The sequence below is a fragment of the Notamacropus eugenii genome, chromosome 4 (genome assembly GCF_028372415.1).
Source record: "Notamacropus eugenii isolate mMacEug1 chromosome 4, mMacEug1.pri_v2, whole genome shotgun sequence".
Classification (NCBI taxonomy): domain Eukaryota; kingdom Metazoa; phylum Chordata; class Mammalia; order Diprotodontia; family Macropodidae; genus Notamacropus; species Notamacropus eugenii.
The window spans coordinates 164551137-164565390 of record NC_092875.1 but is presented as its reverse complement, the minus strand read 5'-3'; the positions used below and the strand labels follow the sequence as shown (position 1 = coordinate 164565390).

The 14254-nt window shown below is 35.9% G+C and overlaps 1 long non-coding RNA gene across 1 annotated transcript in view; it reads left to right on the top strand.

Moving 5' to 3' along the window:
* LOC140500751 (uncharacterized) overlaps positions 1–13972 on the top strand; it is a 29940-nt gene extending 15968 nt beyond the window's left edge. The window contains exons 2-6 of the long non-coding RNA XR_011965858.1: positions 878–911; positions 2122–2257; positions 3236–3339; positions 11646–11700; positions 12217–13972. This is a non-coding gene — a long non-coding RNA (uncharacterized lncRNA). The remainder of the gene's footprint in view (positions 1–877; positions 912–2121; positions 2258–3235; positions 3340–11645; positions 11701–12216) is intronic.
* Positions 13973–14254: the final 282 nt, after the last annotated feature.

Here is a 14254-nt window from a genome sequence, read left to right as displayed (position 1 = left end):
ATGGTAAATTTGATTTTATGATTGTTATTTAATCAGGAACTAGAACAGGTATAGAAAGGCATGTAAGCCACTTTAGACTTATTCAAAAGATATTCCTTCGCCGATGTGAAATTATAGTCATATCTGAAATCTGGTTATTGCAACTTGCTATTTTAAGATGATATGGGAATATTAAGTGACTGTTCTGAGTCTAACTCCAGGTATGGATAGCAAGAAAGGTGGGCTGAGCCTCCAATCCATGATGTCAGTAAGCCTGTGAGATGCTGGTATGAACTGAAAAAGGTGATCTCATTGGAAGGGTGGGAGAGCAGCTGTCAGCCTGGGCTGAGGTAGGATTCTCCTGACTCAATTTCCCCACTGACACCTGGCAGACTCTAAGCCTCACTGAATGCAAGTTGACAATCTACTCTTGCCTGAAACTGACATGAAGTTGGGGAGATATTGTTTCCCTGCAATGTCCCTACTCTTGGTGGCAATTTCCTATAGTCAAAAGGTTTATAAGTTTAATACCACATCTATTAAATTATAGATTGTTGGTAGGGGAACATCCGAGGTTAAGTCTAAAATTAAACTATTAGGCATAGGACTTTAGACCAACAACAATAAGTTAGGGTCCTTTAATTCTTAGTAACAGTGTGGAGACAATTAGGTCAAGGGCTTGTGAAGGTAGCATACATAATTATTATTTGTGTCTCAACTGGTTAATGTTAAAAAAAAATTTGTTTGTGGTCTATATTGTAAATGCTTTAAAAGAAGTATCACCTGATCAAAAGCTGGAATTGTTTTATGTGATATGAGCTGTGTTAAAAATGAAAAATAAAAAAAATAACATACTACAAAGTTAAAAGTATACAAAAATATCATTCCTCTTCTGCAGAATCAACACAAAGATCAAGAAGGCTTTACCTCAGGTCAGTAAGAATTCAGGTAAAAATTCTTCCCCAAAGGCTAAGCATTTCATACTTCAAGTAGCTGGAACACTTCGCCCCTCTCCTCCAACCACCACCTCTTAAAGGGTCAGAAAATATTAGACCAGGGGCAGCTAGGCAGTGCAGTGAATAGAGCACTAACCCTGGAGTCAGGAAAACCTAAGTTCAAATATGCCCTCAGACTTCACACTTACTAGCCATGTGACCCTGGGCAAGTCACTTAACCCCAATTGCCTCCCCCCCAAAAAAAGAAAAGAAAATGCTAAGTAGGGCTACCCATTGAGAAAGAGGATAAAAGAGTAAGGAAAAGGAGAAAACAGGAAGAGTTTTGCCCATGGCTAGGAAAACTTCATCCTTAAGAGTTCCACAAGCACAGCAGCTCAGCCACCCATCCCCTGCAATAATCCCTAGTATGCAAAAGCACAAAGACACCAACAGAGATTCCTTCCATCTCAGAGGTTCTGTGATTCCATGAGTGAGTACCCAATATATATTTGTTGACTGACTGACAAGTACAGTGATGATACCTGACTGCAAAGAAAATAAAGATGGAACCAAGTTACAAAGTGCCCTTGCCCATAGTCTTTTGTTCAAATGCAAGAAGACTCCTTGAGCACAATAAAAAAGGTAAACAACTATAACATGAGTATATCAAGGGTTGGCTTTATGAGTAGACCAAGTAGGAAGTCAACTATATGAGGGCACTTCCTAAAATCTTCCCCCACTGGACCACTATAGTTCCTGAGACCCAACCATAAAAGATTTGTTCATTTCTAAGGAACTCTCAGTCTTCAAACATCCCCTTTCTAAATGAAAATGCTTCTGGGAAAATGCTAGTAACCCTTTGGCAGACTTTGATTCATATCCTAGGTGATCTGCTAATGTTATTAACAGAGATACTCTTTTAGATAACTTTCTATCCTAGACCTCTGTAGGAGAAGAAGGTCCTATAGATATAGGTCAGGTACCAGGAACAGGAAATAAGATGTTATGTATAGAAATGGAGAATGAAACAGAAAGCAGGTCACAAAGATAAAAATTAACTAATTTTTACTTCTACCCAAGCTGCCCTTGAAAGATTTGTAATCTCCCTGTGGACTGGCTTCCTGCTACTTATGTCTTTCAACACAACATTCAACATGTTGAGAGGCCTTAACTGGATAGCTTCATTTCATTCTTCATTCTTATCCAGGAAATGCTTACTTGTTCTACGACCCCAAGTTCCTCTTCCAAAAATCCATGAAAGAATGAGTGAATGAAAACAATTATGATCACTTCCTAAGTCTCTCCCACAAGATGACTCTCATGGTGGACAGTCTTTGTATTCTGTAAGTTAAACCTCTATTACAGTTGAACAGCCCCACTTTTCTTCAGGGAATTAGGTACAGATTGCTTTGCCCATCTGTCTCCATAGAACTAACTGTTATCTAATAGTAGTTCCATGAGTCACTGGGTGATTCATTTTGGGGTGAATAGTGATACACCACCAGTTAGCTGAAGCTACCAATTAAAAGTGACCTTTGCTTGTGTGCCAGTGGCTGCCTTGGCCCTTGGCTGAATACTTTCAAATTAACAACAGGAAAGAAGGCATGACATAGCTCATGAGGAGGCAATATAACGGTTGAGACAAGGCCCTATTATACCGATGATGAGGAGAAATAGCAAGAGTTGAGCACTAGCTAAAGTTGTAAGCATAAAGAAGCCCTTAATTTGGCTTGTTAGCTTGTTCAACTCAGCTCTGCAGGGAGAAATAGGTTATTCCACATCTGAACACTGGAAAAGCTCCTGAAAAGAAACAAGTCACTTCTCTCCCACACTCCTTCATTGATTTTTCATTGTTTCCTGACCCAAAAAGTACTCATACCTAATATTAGTATGTAAGTTCCTTAAAGAAAGGCAATATTTTTCATTTCTGGCATTGTACACCTGGTACCTAACAAATTATTGGAGCTTAAGAAATGTTTTAATTGAACTGAATGCTATCTTTGGCTGAAACTAGCTGTCTTATCTTGGACAAATTATTTAATTTCTCTGAGCCTCAGTTTCTCTATCTATAGAATTAAGGCTGAGACTAGATGGACTCCAATGAACCTTCCAACTCTAAATTTATGCTTCCATGAATTCTCAAATTTGAAAAGAATAAGACCTAAAGAATCTTTTTAGGACAAATTCCGGGTTGGATGCTTTCTACAAAAGTGCCTAAGGGATAAGTTAGCACAAAATGTCACTCCAAATAATAAATATTTAGTGCTAGGTGCTAGGGATAGAAAATAAAACCAAAGAAAATAAAGATTTTCTTTCTTCAGAGGTATTTATACTCTATTGGCAAGGGATGAGGAAGCAGGAATAAGAAGAGGAGGTAGGAAGGGCAGTGGATAGATGAGAAAGAAGAGGGATGACATGTACACAGGTAAGTACAATACATGGTGAGTAGTAAGAAGGACAAAGGAGAGATCTGATTATTAAACAGATTTTTTTCACTTCTTTTGTACAATAAGAAAAACACAGTCAGTGAAAGGTTAGAAGACCTAGATTTGAATGTGGACTATAAAACTTATTAACTGCATGAACTATAAAATGCTATATAAATATCAGTGTTATTATTAGTAATAACATTAATATTATCATGATAATTATTATAGGCTTTTTCTTTATTACCATAAGTTTGTGGTATCACTTTATTGCCATCTTTAAAGGAAATAGAAATTCTCTATCAAGCTTCTTTCTACTGAATGTGCTAAGTTTTCTAAGAAGACAACCTTTTCCATTGGGAGAATATGCCAGTTGGCTCTGATGAGTACTTCTGAAAGTTATGTCTTTTCATGAAAACTGAAAGATCCTAACTGAAAAAAGTTCCAATTTTCCACACAGATAAGAATATTTTGAATGAGTGTAGTGTTAAAGGACAGACTAGCACAGTCTGATCACTGTCTTATTTCTCACATAGCTCTACTGACTGAACTTCTCCAAATACTGATAGAGAACAGAAGGGTTTTTTTTTTACCTCTTTTGACATATTCTTTTGGAAATATTACTCTTAACATGCAGAAAAAACTCTCAATAAATGTAATCAATGACATTTGGTGGGAAGGAGGAAAAACTGATTGGGTAATGAGGAATCATGGTTTCTTGCACTTACTGCCAAATGTGACCTTGGTGAAATCAATTTTTAATATCCCTAGACTCACATTTTTCATGCATAAAATGAGAGGGTTGGATATCATGATCTCTAAAATAATCTCTTCCAGCAATGACAGTCTCTAATATAATATTTTGTGTATATACAAAAATATTTAAGAACAGTTCTGAGGGATTAGAGACAAAAGTATTTTCAAAACCCAATTCATTAACCTGGCATCATTCTGGATGCATTCTTCCCTGTTCCTTCTATGCTTAGGTAAGTAGCATATAATAGTTTGTTTTGCTTATGTGTGTTCTCTCTCCCTCAAGTATAACACCTCAAGACCTAAGATCGCATTTTCTACTTCCATTGTATCTTTTATGACACAGAACTGAGCTCTATGCACATATTATGACAATCAATCAAAAAATATTTATTTAATCTCTTGTGCAAAGCACTATGGAGAATTCAAACACACAATTAGTATTCAGTAACTATTTGCTAAATGAGTGAATATGCAGTCCCTGAGTTTAATCAACTTAAAATCTAGTTGTATAGACAAGAAAAAAGACACACGAAAAGTTAGAAAACATAAGAAAAATATAGTTTAGTAATAGTACAAGAAATATAACAAGGTAGTACACAATTAATTTCATTGATAATGAGTTTGATAGAAATAAGAAGAGGAAACATTCGCTATGTCTTGGAACAATCTGGAAAACTTCACAGTTCAGTTAAATGCTTTATAAATTTAAGTTGCTGCAAATGCTTAATGAATGAACAAGTGAGTGAACAATCCATTCACATACCATTAGCTAAGAATTTCTAGTGAAAAGAATGAATTTAATTTTCTCATATGTAGAAAAGAGGACTTAAAGAAAATTTACCGAGACATGATATGTCTTCAAGAATTTGCCATCACTGAGGACAAGGGGTATTTGATGTGTTCTTCCTAGCCCCATAGCAAGGACCTAGGAGCTGCCAGTGGAAGAAGCAAAGAGAAAAATTTAGTTTGACACAGGGAAAAATTTGCAAACAATTGCAATTATCCAAAAGGGCCTCAGAAGTCAACAGGTTTCCTCTCCTTGGATGTCATTAAGCAGAGCCTGAATGAACATATGTGCATGCTGCAAACAGGATTCTGGTCAGGGTCAGGTTAGAAAAGGTAGCTTCTGAGGTCCTTTCCATCACTGCGGTTCTGATATTCTGCAACATAAGCATATCATTCATATTATTATTTTGAATTTCTGTAGGACAGTGCTCTCCTAGAAAGGACTATAGCTCAGAGGTAGAGGAGTTCTCAAATAAACTAAGAGATGGTTTTAGGAAAAAACAATAAAATTGATAAATCTTTGGTCAATGTGATTTAAAAAAAGAAAATCAAATTACCAGTATCAAAAATGAAAAGGGTGAACTCACCTCCAATGAACACGAAATTAAAACAATAATCAGGAATTATTTTTTTCCAACTGTATGCCCATAAATTTGACAGTCTTAGTGAAATGGTTGAATATTTACAAAAACATAAATTACTCATCAACAGAAGAGGGAGTAAAATATTTAAATAACCCCATCTCAGAAAAAGAAATTGAACAAGCCATCAATGAACTCCCTAGGAAAAAATCTCCAGAGCCAGATGAATGTACAAGCGAATTCTATCAAACATTTAAAGAACAAGTAATTTCAATACTATACAGACTATTTGGGAAATTGGCAAAGAAGGAGCTCTACCAAATTCTTTTTATGATGTAAATATGGTACTGATAACTAAACCAGGAAGAGTCAAAACAGAGAAAGAAAATTTTAGACCAATTCCCCTAATGAATATAGAGGCAAAAATTTTAAATAATATACTAGCAAAAAGACTATAGAAATTTATCACAAGAATAATACATTTTGACTAGGTAGGATTTATACCAGGAATGCAGGGCTGGTTCAATATTAGGAAAACCAGTGGCATAATTGATCATATCAACAACAAAACTAACAGAAACCATATAATTATCTCAATAGATGCAGAAAAAGTTTTTGACAAAATACAATACCCATTCCTATTGAAAACAATGGAGACCACAGGAATAAATGGAGACTTCCTTACAATTATGAGAAACTTTTACCTAAAACCATCAGCAAGCATTATATGAAACAGGTTTAAGCTAGATGCATTTCCAATAAGATTGGGCATGAAACAAGAAGGTCCATTATCACCACTATTATTCAACATGGTACAAGAAATGTTAACTTTAGCAATAAAAGAAGAAAAAGAAATTGAAGGAATTAGAATAGGCAAAGAAGAAACTAAATTCTCACTCTCTGCAAATGATATGATGATATACTTAGAGAATCAAATAAAAAACTGCTTGAAATAATAAACAGCTTTAGCAAAGTTGTAGGATATAAAATAAACACACATGAATCATCTGCATTTCTATATATTACTAACAAAGTCCAATAGCAAGAGGTAGAAAGAGAAATCCCATTTTGGGATTCTACCTGCCAAAACAAACTCAGGGACTATATGAACACAATTACAAAACACTTTTTGCACAAATAAGGTCAGATCTAAATAACTGGAAAAACATCAATTGCTGGTGGATAGGCCGAGCTAACATAATAAAAATGACAATTTTACCTAAATTAATTTACTTATGCAGTGCCATACCAGACTATCAGAAAATTATTTTCTACAACTAGAAAAAAATACCAAAATTCATCTTGAAGAACAAAAGGTCCAGAATATCAAGGAAATTAATGCAACGTGGCCTAGCCATACCATATGTCAAATTGTATTATAAAGCAACAATCATCAAAACCACATAGTACTGCCTAAGAAACAGAAGGGTCAATCAGTGGAATAGATTAGGGACTTAAGACACAGAAGTCAATGAATATTGCAGTTTATTGTTTGATAAATACAAGGATCCCGGCTTCTGGTATAAGAACTTTGACAAAAACTTCTGGGAAAACTGGAAAATATGATGGCAGAAACTGAGCATAGGCCAACATCTGATACCATATACCAGAATAAAGTCCAAATGAGTATACAGTTTAGGTATAATAATACCTATACCTTAAATATAGTATTATATATAGAGGTATATATAGATATATACACACATATTATAGATATAGTATATACGTTACTATATACTATATATAATATTATATAGTATAATAATACCTATACTGTACGTATAGTATACATAAATATTGCTTGTTTGGTTGGTTTTTGTCCATTGTTCTTAAAGACGCCCAAAATGACTTCACTGTGATTAAGTCAAGTTTCAACGTGCCCCACTGGCTGGTCAGACTAATACGAGCTCAGAATACACAATCACAGATTGGGCACAGACAGTCCATGTGAACATTTGGGATGGATACTCCAAATTTGCACAACCTACATTTACTTTGTGCTGTCTCAATCCTGCTTTGCTCATAGAGCACAGCACCCTTTCTGATGTGGGCACACCATGCTGAGCAGTCCTGTGCCAATGTCTCCCATGTCACACAATCAAATTTAAAGTTCTTGAGAGAGAGCTTGAGAGTGTCCTTGTATTGCTTCTTTTGACCACCTTGTGATCATCTGCCCCATGAGAGTTCTCTATAAAAAATATTTTGGCAAATGTACAAACAACATTGCCAACCCATCAGAATTGTGCTCTTTGAAACATAGTTTGAATGCTTCGTAGTTTAGTTCGAGCAAGGACCTCAGTGTCTAGTACCTTATCCTGCCAGGTGATCTTCAGAATCTTCCTAAGACAGTTCAAATGGAAGTGGTTAAGTTTCCTGGCATGGTGCTGGTAGACTATTCATGTTTCACCAGCATACAACAATGAGGTCAGCACAACGGTTCTGTAAACCTTCAGTTTGGTAGTCAATCTATTACCTCTTTTCTCACATACTTTTCTTCAGAGCCTCCCAAACACTGAGATAGCTCTGGCAATGCGTGCATCAACCTCATTGTCAATGTGTACATCCCTGGAAAGTACACTACCAAGGTAAGTAAACTTATCCACAACATTCAAAACTTCTCCGTTTGTTATAACCAATGGTTCCACGTATGGATAGTGTGGTGGTGGCTGATGGAGCACCAGCTTTCTTGGTGTTAATTACTAGGCCAAAATTAGCACAGGCAGTAGAGATTTGATATGTACTTTTTTTGTATCCCAGCTTCAGAGGGTTCACTGAGTGCGCAATTATCTGGAAACAAAAAATCATGTACCATCACTCCCTCCACTTTGGACTTGGCTTGTAGCCTTTTCAAATTGAAAATTCATCAGTACAGTAGCTGACCTTGATGCTGTGTTCATTCTCACTGAAAGCATTTGACAACATGGCTAAAAACATCATGCTAAAAAGCATGGGAGCAAGCACACAATCATGTTTCACTGCATTGATGACTGGGAAAGTACGAGAGCATGGGCCACTATCTAGAACCTGGGCAACCATGCCATCATGAACTGACATACAAGACTGAAGAACTTCTCTGGGCAACAAAATTTCAACATAATTTTCTATAAGCCCTTATGACTAACTGTGTCAAAGGCCTTGTACAAATGTTGCGTACAGACCTCTGTTCTGCTCCTGGCATTTTTCTTGGAGTTGTCAGGCAGCAAACACCAGATTGATTAGTGGTATTGGGTGTGTTCTGGGAGCACCAGTACCTTGGTATGATGGCTGCCGAGTCCTTTTCAGGGCTGTTTTCCACCTTCGGTGCCTACCTACTACACCCAGCTCTCACCTGTGGCTCCAAGAAGCTGCAGTGTGAAGAGCAGATACACCCCAATAAACTGTTTTGGCAGACAGGCCAAACAAGGTTGAGGGTAACTGAGGGGTCTCAAACCCATTTGTGGGTGAGGAGGGTGTCTACCTCAAGCATGTGAAGAAGTCCCCTGGTGGAATGGGAGGATGAGAAGAATTTGTTTCAATGGCCATGAAGGCAGCTAAAGCAGGCAATGTGGAGCGCTTAGAGGTTGATTAGACACCAAAGACGCCAGGGTCATCTACTGCATCCTGAGCCATAGCTAGTCATCTTGATTCTGTCCTGCCACTGAACTATGATGAACTATGAGGAGAGAGTGAAGCTGATGTCTTTGAGCAACTCTGTCTCATTTAAATCCAATTTATGCACAAATCAAAAGACATCACCCATATATAAATATACCTATACTATAAACAAATTAGGGAAGCAAGGAATAGCTTACCTGTCAAATTGATGGAGAATGTAGGAATTTATGACCAAACAAGAGATAGAGAACATTATGAAATGCAAAATGGATAATTTTGATTACATTAAATTGAAAAGTTTTTGTACAAACAAAGCCAATGAAACCAAGATTAGAAAGGAAGCAGAAAACTAGGGAAGAATCTTTACAATTAGTGTCTGTGATAAAGGCCTCATTTCCAAAATATATAGAGAACTGAGTCAAATTTGCAAGAATACATGTTATTCCCCAATTGAAAAATGGTGAAAGGATATGAACAGGTAGTTTTCAGAAGAAGAAATTAAAACTATCTATAGTCATATGAAAAAATGCTCTAAATCACTATGAATTAGAAAAATGCAAATCAAAACAACTCTGAGGTACAAAAATCACACCTATCACATTGGCTAATATGACAAAAAAAAGAAAATGATAAGTGTTGGAGAAGATGTGGTAAAGCTCGAACACTAATTCATTGTTTGTGGAGTTGTGAACTGATCCTGCCATTCTGGAGAGCAATTTGGAACTATGCCCACAGGGATATAAAAATGTGCATACCCTTTGACCCAGCAATATATCTTCTAGGGCTGTATCTCAAAGAGGTCATAAAAATGGGGAAAGCGCCCACATGTACAAAAATATTCATAGCATCTCTTTTTGTGGTGGCCAAGAACTGGAAATTGAGGGGATGCCCATCAATTAGGGAATGGCTGACCAAGTTGTGGTATGTGAATGTAATGGAATACTATTGCACTATAAGAAATGATGAGCAGGCAGACTTCGGGAAAACCTAGAAAGACTTATATGAACTGATGCTGAGTTAAGTGAGCAGAACCAGGAGAACATTGTACATAATAACAGCCACAGTGTGTGAGGACTGATTTTGATAGACGTGGCCCTTCTCAGCAAAGCAAGGACCTAAAACTTTTCCATAGCACTCATGATAGAAAATGCCATCCACATCCAGAGAAAGAACTGTGGAGTTGGATTGCAGAGTGAAGCAGACTATTTTCTCTTTTGTTTTGTTTTGTTTTCTTTCTCGGTGTTTCTCCCATTCATTGCAATTCTTCTTTGCAACATGACTAATGTGAAAATGAGTTTAATAGAAGTGCATGTGTATAGCTCATATCAGATTGCATGCCATCTTGGGGAGGGAAGAGAAAGGAAGGGGAAGAAAATTTAAAACTTATGGAAGTGAATGTTGAAACTGAAAATAAATTGATTAAATATTTAAATAAAAAATTTTTAAATTGCTTTTACATGTAATTGGGGAAAAGAAAATATTAAATGAATGTAAAGGAAAAAACACAGGAGAAAAACTGAGTGAATTATAGAAATTTAAAAGTCATATCCTTGAACTAGAAACATTTACAGATGTAGCAAATGGCAGAATCCAAGAATCTGAGGAAAGATCAATAGTTAAAAATAAAACCAATAACCAGCTTGGAATTTTGTTTATTGTATTGAAAAAAAAAATCAACTAATGGATAAGCAGAACAAAGTAGCAGATTTTGAAAACAAAGCAAGAATCAAGAATTTATTAGCACCCGAAAGGACAGCAAAAAATAAAAGCAAAACATTGTAGCCAAGGACCTATTTAGAGAAAAATTTCCAAAATAGACAATATCAGGCAATAAACCCCACAAGAAAAGAAAATATCCAGGACTTCAGCATGGGAGAAAAATGGATTGAGATCTCAGAAGACAAAAAAAAGTTATACAGTATATTTTAGTTTCTAATCACAAAAGACTTTGCAGAATAAATAAAACTCAAACAACAAACACTCTGCAGTTAGAGAGAATATACAAAACTTCAACATGGAAAAATCCAAACTACAATTCACTAAGATCTAATTAATAAACTACAGAATTACAAAGATAAAGAAAAAGCTTTCCAACCATCTTGAAAAAATTATAACTTTTTTAAATTTATAATTATAAAATATAATAAATTATATTTTAATGTTAAATTTATTCTCAAGCTTTTTAAAAAATGTGTTAAAAAATGAAAAATCCCAGTTAGTAACATGTACTGAAGTCTTTTTAAGAATAGATCCCAAAGTACCATATGCTAAATTACAGACTTATTGTTTATAAGTAAATAAATAATTTGCTTTGAAGGCAACTAAAACCTGGAGGAATTTATTATCAAAATTCCACATTTATTCTTCACAATATCCCCATTGAACTAGGTTGAACAATTATTATTAACCCTACTTTACAGAAAAGGAAATGAGAGTTCGTAAATTTAGTTAGCTAAAAGAACCAATAATAAAAATAATAATAGCTACTATTTAGATAGCACTAAGATTTGCAAAGCATTTTACCTACATTATCTCATCTGATCTTTATGAAAACCTTGTTAATAGATTCTATCATCCCTCTTTTACAGATGAAGGAACTGAGGCTAAGAAACATTCATTGAATTTCCCAGGGCAACACACCTAGTAAGTGTATGGATCAGGATTTTTAACTCAGATTTTCCTGACTCCAAGTCCAGTGCCCAAGCCACTATGCCACCTAGTTATATCTATCCTTACCCAGTAAGTAAAAAGTTGGTATTGGAGCCCCTCTTCTATGTCATCAAACTCTTTTAGAATAGGATAGTAATGTCCAATCCCCATCGTATTAGGCTATGAGAAAGTGTCTGATTTAAATTCCAATACAAGGATTTTAGATCTGAGATGCAGAAAAGTATCCTGACTCTAACGGTAAAGAGTTGGAACAAGATTCCTATGAAGAATATGAATCTTCTATCCAATGATGATTTGACAAAGATATGTTGGCTTAGACCTCCTGCGCAACACATTGGGGGATGGACACGCTGAGTTTTGAGTATTCCTTTCAAGTCATAATTCTATAATTTCTCCTTTCATCTTCAGTAAAATTTCTCTGAAATACTTAAGTTGGTTTCTTTTGGCTCTAGTGACATCTACTGCTGTTAATGATATTTTCTTTTCCAGTGATAAATATTCCCACAAATGGACACCAACAATCCCTTAAGCCCCGTGAGAATGCTGTCAGTTACAAGACCTTCTATTTCAGTGAACTGAGTTGTCAATAGTCACAAAATATGGATGCAGATTAAAAACTAAATGTGTATGTTTGTAAATTATTGAAAACCAATATATCAAGAGGACGAAGTATCGGCATGGCATTTGCTACTCATAAAACAACATGTCAAGTTTGAATGGAAACTGAAGAATCTTGCTCAGTTATTGACATGGTAAAACAGCAACTGCAATCATTGTTCCATTTTAATACATAATTTCTAAAACTGGAAGATATATGGGAGAAAAATGGTTTTAATGCTAGAAATGGTACACATTTGTTAAGCTAAATATGCTCTTTCCCTCCTCTTCCCGGAAGGACTGAAGAGTAGGAATTTCAAATGGTTAAACTGAAATGTGAGGGGGATGTGAATGGATTTTTTAATAATAACAAGTAGAGACAGCTAGGCAGTAGAGTAGCTAGTGCTGGGTTTGGGTCCTCAGGAAGACCTAGTTTCGGATCTAATTTCATATATGATCCTAGGTAAGTGACTTACACTCATTTGTAAAATGAGAATATTAGCACATACCTCCTATAGGGTTTCTTCCTCATCTATTAAATGAGAATAATAACAGCACTTACTACCTTTGGTTGTTATGAAGACAAAATGGAGTAATGTTTTTAAAGTATTATATAATTATTATTAATGTTGCATATTATAGTTATGATGTGTTTGTGTTTTTTCCTCCTGCTGAATCATAACCTCTCTGAAAATAGGGACCAAATACTCATCTGCCTTATCTAAATTTTGTATATTCTACAGAAGTTAGCACAGTTGTAGTAAAGCCTCCCCCATTCTACGATATTTGTCAATATTATAGTTAACAATTGATACTTTTGATTGGTTTCAATGGGCATTCAGGCATAAAAATACAGCCTTCCCCTACTTAGTTCCAACTTACAGTGAGGGTCGCTAGTTATTGGAAAGCAACTTTCTATTAGAAATAGAGCAGGGTCACCTTTATTCAAGCCCGTGATCCCCCTGTGGCTCATATAGACTGGATTAGTAGGTAGTTTGCTATTAAGAATTGGGCTACGTAACCTCAATTCAATAAAGGTCACTTTAAAAGCAGTTGGTGGAGCATAGTATAGAGAATTACTCCTCGGTGCAAATCTGGCCTCAGTTACCTAATAGCTGTGTGACCCTGGGGAAGTCACTTAACCTCTCTGCCTCAGTTTCCAGAACAATAAAATGGAGGCCATAATAGCACCTACTTTTCAGGGTTGTTATGAGGATCAAATGAGCTAATATTTGTAAAGCATTTATCCAGTTCCTGGCACAGAGTAGTCATTTAATAAATACTTATTCCCTTCCCACTCCTCTAAAGACAGAGTCAGAAATATTGCTCCAATCATAGGGAAAGTTGCTGACAAAAGAACATTCGATCTCAGCCAGAAATCCCATGACTACAAGTGAGCAGCAGGAACTTCCCTCTTCTGGAGTCTTCGCCTTTGATGTTGTTCTCTCTTCCCCTATGTTTGGCTATTAAAAAAGAGCAGACATTTGCTTTTGTTCTGACTAAATTCTCTGGCCTGTTTTCTTCTCTTACAGAGAAGGTAAATTTTGCACTCAAGCACAGGAGCACCACTCTGTAGACGCAAGTGGAGAGAGAATTAATTCCCTTTCTAGAAGCCAGTTTTACTCACATTGTGCTTGATATATTAGAATGGGAGCTCTTTGAGAGCAGGGGCTATTTCACTTTTTTTTATATGTATCTTTGGAAAGCATATAGTAAGCACTTGCTAAATGCTTTATTCATTCATTCCTATAATGCTATTTTGAAAATAAGAAGACTAGAAAACATAAAGTCAACTGGTGCTACATATTCCAAGATTCCCTATCTGGCAGGCTAACACACTCAGAAATCCTCTTTCTGTGTTTTATGAAGTTCAAGTATGAACAAAGGGAATCCAGGAAGGGAAGAAATACCGTGGCAGATACAGGAGGAA